General features: G+C 39.3%; 1 non-coding gene across 1 annotated transcript; it reads right to left on the minus strand.

The window, feature by feature from the left end:
• Positions 1-4,749: 4,749 nt before the first annotated feature.
• On the minus strand, positions 4,750-4,857 carry LOC127744398 (small nucleolar RNA R71). The gene has a single exon (XR_008005388.1). It is a non-coding gene; the product is annotated as a small nucleolar RNA R71 (small nucleolar RNA).
• Positions 4,858-9,760: the final 4,903 nt, after the last annotated feature.

Here is a 9,760-nt window from a genome sequence, read left to right on the forward strand (position 1 = left end):
ACCTCCCTGCAATTCCTTGAAAAGATGACCCGAGGTTTAAATACTTCGGTTATCAATTTATTTAGGGGTTTGTTACTTGTGACAACCAAAACGTTTGTAAGAAAGGACTTTTGTTGGTTTAGAAGCTATACTTGCAACGGAAATTTATTCTGAATTCTAGACCATGCAAAAATCCTCTCTTCAGGCCACCACCATATGATGCCTACATAGTAAGCCCAACATGTTTTTAATCTGAATGCATTAAGTAAATTGGTCATGCATGAAAGGTCACTTTAATGTGTTCAGAAGGAGTTAAACAATGTGGAAGAAATGAGTTTATTTCACCTTTATGAACACATTAAATATCAAATGAGATACCCAATTTATTAGATGCAAGGGAATTAAGTTTGGTGTCCAAAAGGACACTCATCAAATGCAATTAAATTATATGTTATGGAATATAAAGAGGTTCTTTTCACTTAGGGGGGTTTTGGTTTTCACTTTCAGGAGAGAGGATGGGGCCCACATGATTGATGGCTCACCAAGGAAGGAGTCAAAGTGTACTTGCACTTTTGAACTCAACACATGCAGAGAATCAAAAGAAAAGTGTGTTGGCATCTCTTCCCACACTGGGCGCCACTTCCTAAGTGAAAAAAATAATAAATTGCTTTTAAATCCCACCACAACCCTTCCTTCAAGCCAACACTTCTCACCACTATAAAAGCCAAACACTCCCCACCACTCTTCATACTTCAACCCACCCAAAAGTGCACCCATAAAGGAACCCTCTTCTCTCTTTCTTTTTTTTTCTTCTACTTGATTAGGGATAATCAAGTCCTATGTTTGGTGTTGTAGAGCAAACCTTTGCTTTACTCCCTGTTCTATACCCCTTCTCCCAAGATCTTTAACCCTTCTTTTATCACCCAATTGCACCACCAAGAGCCTCATCATCAAAAAAGAGAAAGACCAAGGAACCAACTTCTGGATCTTCAAGTTCAAGCTTCAATGAGTACAAGTTCCTCTCATCATTCAACCAAAATCAATTTTATGGTTGGGTGAGTGAGAGGAAAATCATTTTAGAGGTTGGCTTCCAACTTGGTAGAAATGAGTACCCCGAGATCAACCGGGAAATCGAAAGCAGAGGATGGGCACTCTTGTGCAACCCACAAAGAAAGGTGGTAGAAAGCTTGGTTAGAGAATTCTACGCCAATGCAGTGCCCCAACCTGGGCAACCTTATGGCTATTTGAGCTATGTTAGGGGGAAGACCATTGATTACAGCCCCTCCAACATAAATAGGATGTTGATGGTAAATCAAACAAGCTCCACCCAGAGCTATGACGAGAGGATAAAGCAACAGGACCCAGGATTTGATGAAATCCTCAATGAGATTTGTGTGCTGAATGTAAAATGGACCAATAATAAGGATGGGAGACCCAACCAGCTAATGAGAAGAGATCTGAGCCCCCACGCTAGAGGGTGGCTAGACTTTGTGAGAAGGTTCCTAATTCCCACATCCAACACTTCAGAGGTAACTAAGGAATATGTGGGAACATGAATGAGAACAATGGGATGTTGGGGAAATGATTGCCAACAACATCATACAGCAACAACAACAATGGGACCACATGAATGAGAACATGCAACAACTCCAAGGAAGTATGGAGCAGTTGAAAGAGCAGCGAGACCAGGTCAATTGGGGAGAAATATGATGCCAAGGCATTTAGGCCAGTTTCACTGACCTTTTCTTTACTGTTTTAGGTTAGTTTCATGCATTTTCTTAGTGAATAAGGCAAGTTTTGGATGAAAATACACTTACAACTTGATTCAAGCAACTATTGTGAATTTCACAAGATTTCATGAGGACTTTTGCTATAATTGAATGATAAATTGATGATGCATAATCTCATGACTTTGGCTAGAGCTTTGATGCACTTTATTTGCTTGATTTCAGGATAAAGGAAGCAAGGAAGAACCACGTTAGTACTCACATTAATATAGTTAACGTGACCACTAACGTGGAATAGTAAATAGCTTGCAATGTTAATGAGAAAAGTGATCACCAATAATGCCTGCGAAGCCATCATAAGCCCATGTTAATTGCCACGTTAACTAGGTTAACGTGGTAGTTAACGTGGAGACAAAAGAAAGGTAAACGTGAACACCACTAACATTCCAAGATTTGGCAAGAAGCCACATTAAGAGTCACATTAACTTAGTTAACGTGAACTCTAACGTGGAAGACAGGAATAATGCCAACGTTAGTGATACTCACCTTTGTCACTAACGTTGGATCAAACTAGCATTGACCACGTTAGTGGTCACGTTAAGACCACTAACGTGAAAATTAACGTGGAGCTAAGATTGATGAGCCAACGTTAGTGACACTCACCTTTGTCACTAACGTTGGAGATGGCATTCACTACCACGTTAGTGGCCACGTTAACTTAGTTAACGTGAGCTCTAACGTGGAGAGTAGGGGCACTTGGAGCATTAGTGACAAAGGTAAATGTCACTAACGCTCTCGAAGGTGAGGCATAACCACATTAGTTACACTAACGTGAACTCTAACATAGGGACGAAGGGCACAAGGCAACGTTATTAGGAAAGGTGAGTCCCAATAATGCTTGCGAAGGTTTATAAGGCAACGTTATTGGGAAAGGTGAGTCCCAATAACGCTTGCGAAGGTTTACAAGGCTATGTTAATGGTCACGTTGGTGCCACTAACGTTAGAGTTAACATGGGCTATATGGGGTTGGAATGTTAGTGAAAAATGTAATTGCCACTAACATTCTCGAACCCACAATGTCACTTAACGTTAACTTCACTAACGCCCATGCCTAATTCATACTTCTCTGCAAGCTGAGCCCACTAAAGATTGTAACTACTTCAACTAAAGATCTAAGGCCCACATCCAATACTTGAAGAACTCACAGAAGATCAAGAGACGTAGTATATATAGGAGTAGTTTTGAACTATAATGAAGCTTGGACTTAGGAGAACTACCCTCTGTATATTTACTTTTCTGCTCTTTTAGCTAAGTATGTATTCTATTCCGCCATTTTTCATTTTTGGAGCTATGAACAACTAAACCCCCTTCATTGGGTTAGGGAGCTCTGTTGTAATTTGATGGATCAATTATAGTTTTCATTTCTCTTCTTCTTTCTTCTCTTTTGATTTACTAGAAAGCTTTCGATCTCAATTCAATTGGTTAGTTGTCTTGGAAAAGAAACTATCCATAATTGGATCTCCTTTGAGCCTTGGAAAAGGGATGAGGAGATCATGCTAGAAATGATTTCTCATGTTGGACCAAATTGGGGTCTGGGCGGATATAGTGACATGTAATCCTCCCAACACTTTGATTTAGAAATACATGTGGTATAATCAGTGACCACACTTCATCTCTTCCCATGAGCAATTAAATCAAGGAATTGGGCAATCGTTCAAGCTTAGAGAGATTGTGTTGCCAAGGAATTGGAACCCAATTACCTAAGATTGCCAAGGAGATCAATAGATGCTTTGATTGAGGAAGAGATGAAAATGAATTTGATCCAGAGAATACAACATCTCCTGAGCCCAATGAATTCCCCATTTATGATCTTACCCATTCTCTTTACTTTCTGCCATTTATTTCCATGCTCATTCCCCCAAATCCCCATTTAAGATTCTGCACTCTATTTTCTGCAATTTACTTTTCCGCCATTTAATTTTCTACAATTCTCAAACTACATTCTATTTAGTTCAACTAGCATACTCTTCCAACTAAAGTTGCTTGACCAATCAATCCTTGTGGGATTCGACCTCACTCTATTGTGAGTTTTTACTTGACGACAACTCAGTATACTTGCCGAAGGGGAATTTGTTGAGAGACAAGTTTTCATGCATCAAATTTATGGCGCCATTGCCGTGGATTGATTTTGTATCAACAATGATTAAGTTGGAAGTTCACTAGATTAAGCATTTTTCCTTTGTTTGTTTACTTTATTCAGTTGATTATCTTCAGTTTGTTTAGTTCCTTCCTCATCCCCTATACTCTCTCTATTTTTATTTCTTTCTTTGTTATTATCTACAATTCTGCTCACTAACCTACTAACTATTTGATAATTTGCATCACTCACACTAACAATCACTCTAACAAGAATAATCTCTTCATTTCATCTCTTGCTGTGTGCTTTGTTTGTTGTATGACAGGGAGAAGAGGGGAAGCTTCAACTTCCTTCGATTCAGAACCTGAAAGGACCCTCCGGAGACTAAGGAGGGAAGCAAGAGGGTAAGGAGTTATTAGTGCTAAGGAAGAGGAAGAGTACTTTGAAACCAACATGGAAGAGAACTTGGAAAACAATCATGAAGGAGAAACTCACAACCATGCTAGAGAAGGCCCTGCAAATCATGCTGGGCAAGAAAGGAGAGTTCTAGGCTCCTACATCAATCCAAATCCAGGAAACTGTGGAAGTAGCATCCAGAAGCCTACCATACATGCCAACAACTTTGAACTAAAACCCCAGCTAATCACCCTTGTTTAGAACAACTGATCATTTGGAGGAAGTGCTCAAGAAGACCCCAATCAACATCTAACCACCTTCCTGAGAATTTATGACACTGTGAAGTATAATAGAGTCTACCCGGATGTCTATAGGATGCTTTTGTTCCCTTTTTCACTCAGGAACAAGGCATCCAAGTGGCTTGAATCCTTCCCAAAGGAGAGCTTAACAAATTGGGAAGATGTGGTGAACAAATTTTTGGCAAGATTCTACCCTCCTCAAAGAATTAATAGGCTAAGAGCTGAGGTGCAGACTTTCAGGCAATAAGATGGTGAGACTCTCTATGAGGCATGGGAGAGGTTCAAGGACTTAACAAGAAGATGCCCACCAGATATGTTTAATGAATGGGTTCAAATTCACATTTTCTATGAAGGTATTTCCTATGAGTTAAAGAAGGTTGTAGATCATTCATCAGGGGGCTCTCTAAACAAGAAGAAAACCATTGAAGAAGCCATAGATGTCATTGAAACAGTAGCTAAGAATGACTGCTTCTATGCCTCTGAAAGAAGTAACACTCGAGGAGTAATGGAGCTGAACGACATGGATGCATTGCTAGCTCAAAATAAGATGATCACCAAGCAGCTAGCAGATCTCACCAAGAAGGTGGAGGAAAACCAAGTTACAGCAGTCATCACTACATCACCAGCTCAAGAAGGAGTGAATATAGGAGAAGAAGGTGACTGGGAACAAGCCAACTATGTTGGAAACTCACCTAGACAAATCCAGGACCTATACTCCAAAACTTACAACTCTTGATGGAGAAATCACCCCAACTTTGGTTGGGGAAATCAACAAGACCAATGTCAAGACCAAAGACGCCACAACCTCAATTCCAACAACAATGAAACTCACCAACATACCTCACAGAGATCCTATCAACACCCACCTAACCACCCTTCTCAACCACCTAACCCCAATCCACCATCACTAACGGATGATAGACTTTCAAAAATTGAGACTCTACTTGAAGATTTATGTAGAGAGGTCCAAGACAACAACGTGTTTAAGGAAGAAGTGCGAGCCCATATCAAAAACCAAGGAGAAAACATCAAGAGACTGGAGTCCCAAGTAGGGTATCTATCTCAACAAATTCCCAAACCCACTGATGGATTTCTGATGAGCGGATATTTTATACGCTTTTTGGGGGTAATTTCAGGTAGATTTTAGTATGTTTTAACTAGTTTGTAGTAGAATATTATTAGTTTTTAGGCAAAAGTCATATTTCTAGACTTTACTATGAGTTTGTGTGTTTTTCTGTGATTTCAGGTATTTTCTGGCTGAAATTGAGGGAACTGAGCAAAAATCTGAGTTAGGCTGAAAAAGGACTACTGATGCTGTTGGATCCTGACCTCCCTGCACTCGGAATAGATTTTTTGGAGCTACAGGAGTCCAATTGGCGCGCTCTCACCGGCGTTGGAAAGTACACATCCAGGGCTTTCCAGCAATATATAATCGTTCATACTTTGCGCGAAGATAGACGATGTAACTTGGCGTTGAACGCCAAGTACAAGCTGCTGTCTGGAGTTAAACGCCAGAAAAACGTCATGATCCGGAGTTGAACGCCCAAAACACGTTATAACTTGGAGTTCAACTCCAAGAAAGGCCTCAACTCGTGGATAGCTTTAGTCTCAGCCCCAGCACACACCGAGTGGGCCCCAGAAGTGGATTTCTGCACCAATTATCTTAGTTTACTTATATTCTGTAAACCTAGGTTACTAGTTTACTATTTAAACAACTTTTAGAGACTTATCTTGTATCTCATGACATTTTCATATCTGAATCATATGCACTTTGACGGCATGAGTCTCTAAACTCCATTGTTGGGGGTGAGGAGCTCTGCAGCATCTCGATGAATTAACACAATTCCTTTGTTTTCCATTCAAACACGCTTGTTCTTATCTAAGATGTTCATTCGCGCTTAATTATGGAAAAGGTGATGATCCGTGACACTCATCACCTTCCTCAATCCATGAACGTGTGCCTGACAACCACCTCCGTTCTACATCAGATTGAATGAGTATCTCTTAGATTCATTACTCAGAATCTTCGTGGTAGAAGCCGGATTGATGGCGGCATTCATGAGAATCCGGAAAGTCTAAACCTTGTCTGTGGTATTCCGAGTAGGATTCTGGGATTGAATGACTGTGACGAGCTTCAAACTCCTGAAGGCTGGGCGTTAGTGACAGACGCAAAAGAATCAATGGATTCTATTCCAACCTGATGGAGAACCGACAGATGATTAGCCGTGCTGTGACAGAGCATAGGAACGTTTTCACTGAGAGGATGGGAAGTAGCCATTGACAACGGTGACACCCTACATAGAGCTTGCCATGGAAGGAACCTTGCGTGTGGGAAAAGGATTTCAAGGAAAAGTTGAGATTCAGAGGACAAAGCATCTCCAAAACTCCAACATATTCCGCAGTGCTGCAAATCAAAGGCGTAAGGTATTACTTGGACGACCCAGTGCACTTGCTGGTTAGTTGTGCGGATCACAAATTCGTGCACCAAGTTTTTGGCGCCGTTGCCGGGGATTGTTCGAGTTTGAACAACTAAAGGTTTATTTTATTTCTTAGATTAGGAAGATTTTGGTAATTGGGTCAGAGTCTTTTATTTTCTTTTCAAAAATATTATTCTTTTTTTAATTTCTCTTTGAGTCTAGTGTCTTATTCTAAGTTTGGTGTCAATTTCATATTTTGTATTTTTACTTAAAATTTTTGTATTAGTGTCTTTGTTCTTCATTGATCTTCAAGTTGTTCTTGTTTATTTTGCTTGTTTGATCTTGAGTTTCTCTTGTTTTGTGTCTTTTCTTGTTTTTCTTGTGCTTTTTCAAAACATTAACTCTCAAAAATTTATATTGTTATCCATAAATATGATACATTTTTAAAAACAACATTGAAGTTACTGCCCAATTGGCTGGAGCTTTAGTAGTTGTTCTTCATAATTGGGTATCTTCTTTGGAATCTTTTTCAAAAATAATTTTTCTTTTATTGAATCTTATGCCAAACTCTAAATTTGGTGTTTTCTTGTTAAGTTTTTTTAATTTTCGAAAATTTGTCTTGGTTTTCTAAAAATTTTAAGTTTGGTGTTCTTTCTTTTGTTCTTGGTGTTCTTGTGAATTTTCAAAGTGTTCTTGAGTCTTTCTTGTGCTTTGATCTTAAAATTTTTAAGTTTGGTGTTCCTTGGTGTTTTCCCTCCAAAATTTTCGAAAATAAGGAACATTGGATTTAAAAATTTTAAATCTTGTGTCTTTTGCATATTTTTCTCTTTTATCATAAAATTCAAAATTCAAAAAAATATATACTTTCTAACTAATTTTGAACTAAATTTTTCGAAAATTTTATATAAAAAAATTCAAATTTCAATTTCAAAATATTTCCAATTTCCTTTATTTATTTCGTTTTTGTTTTATTTTATAAAAATTAATTTTTATAAAATAAATAATATCAACATACATATCATCTCTTTTATTCCATCATGGAATTAAATGGGAATGATCAGTCCAGGAGGACTCTGGGGTCATATGCTAACCCCACTACTGCTTCATATGGGAGTAGCATCTGTATACCCTCCATTGGAGTTAGTAGCTTTGAGTTGAATCCTCAGCTCATTATCATGGTGCAGCAAAATTGCCAGTATTCTGGTCTTCCACATGAAGAACCTACAGAGTTTCTGGCACAATTTTTACAAATTGCTGACACAGTACATGATAAAGAAGTGGATTAGGATGTCTACAGATTATTACTGTTTCCGTTTGCTGTAAAAGATCAAGCTAAGAGGTGGTTAAATAACCATCCTAAGAACAGCATAAAAACATGGAAACAGCTGTCAAAAAAATTCCTGAATCACTATTTCCCTCCAAAACGGATGACACAGCTAAGGCTAAGCATCCAAGGCTTCAAACAAGGAGATAATGAATCCCTTTATGATGCCTGGGAGAGATACCGAGAGATGCTAAAAAATGCCCCTCTGAAATGTTTTCAGAGTGGGTGCAATTAGACATCTTCTACTATGGGCTTACAGAAAAATCTCAGATTTCTCTAGACCACTCAGCTGGTGGATCTATACATATGAGAAAAACAATTGAAGAAGCTCAAGAGCTTATTGATACAGTTGCCAGAAATCAGCATCTGTACCTAAGCAGTGAATCTTCCATGAAAGAAGAAGCTAAAACAGTAACTGCTGAACTCAGTCCGGTGGATCAGGCTAATGAATTCAATCAGCAATTAGACTTTCTAACTCAGCAGCTAGCCGAATTCAAGGAAATACTACAGGAAACAAGAATGGCTAACAGGAATATGGAAGTACAGTTAAAGCAAACAGAAATGCAACTGTCAAAACAAATAGCAGAAGAATGCCAAGCAGTTCAATTAAGAAGTGGGAAAACATTAAATACCTCACTTCAAAGTAGCAGGAAGCCAAGAAATGAACAGATGTTTACTCAAAATCCCTCTGAGGATAATCAGAGCCCAGAGAGGAATAATGCTAGCGCTGAACGCCCAGACCATGCTCATTCCTGGCGTTCAACGCCAGAAACAAGCATGAATCCGGCGTTGAACGCCCAAAGAGAGCATGGTTCTGGCGTTCAGACGCCAGTAACAAATGGGGAGATGGCGTCTAACGCCACTCCAGCTTCCACCCCTGGTATCCAAATGCCAGTGGGGGATCAGTCACATACAAGTGCTGATGACAACCCTTCTAAAAAGGCTTCCCAACCCACTTCTGTAGGTAATAAACCTGCAGCAACTAAGGTTGAGGAATACAAAGCCAAAATGCCTTATCCTCAAAAACTCCGCCAAGCGGAACAGGATAAGCAATTTGCCCGCTTTGCAGACTATCTCAGGACTCTTGAAATAAAGATTCCGTTTGCAGAAGCACTTGAGCAAATACCCTCTTATGCTAAGTTCATGAAAGAGATCTTAAGTCATAAGAAGGATTGGAGGGAAACTGAAAAAGTTTACCTGACTGAAGAATGCAGTGCAGTCATTCTAAAAAGCTTACCTGAGAAGCTTAAAGATCCTGGGAGCTTTATGATACCATGCACATTAGAGGGTACATGTGCCAAGCAAGCTCTATGTGATCTTTGGGCAAGCATCAACCTAATACCTGCATCCACTATCAGAAAGCTTGGCTTGACTGAAGAAGTCAAACCAACCAGGATATGTCTCCAACTTGCTGATGGCTCTATTAAATACCCATCAGGCATAATTGAGGACATGATTGTCAAGGTTGGGCCATTCGCCTT

The sequence above is a fragment of the Arachis duranensis genome, unplaced genomic scaffold (assembly GCF_000817695.3).
Source record: "Arachis duranensis cultivar V14167 unplaced genomic scaffold, aradu.V14167.gnm2.J7QH unplaced_Scaffold_343483, whole genome shotgun sequence".
NCBI classification, from domain to species: Eukaryota; Viridiplantae; Streptophyta; class Magnoliopsida; order Fabales; family Fabaceae; genus Arachis; species Arachis duranensis.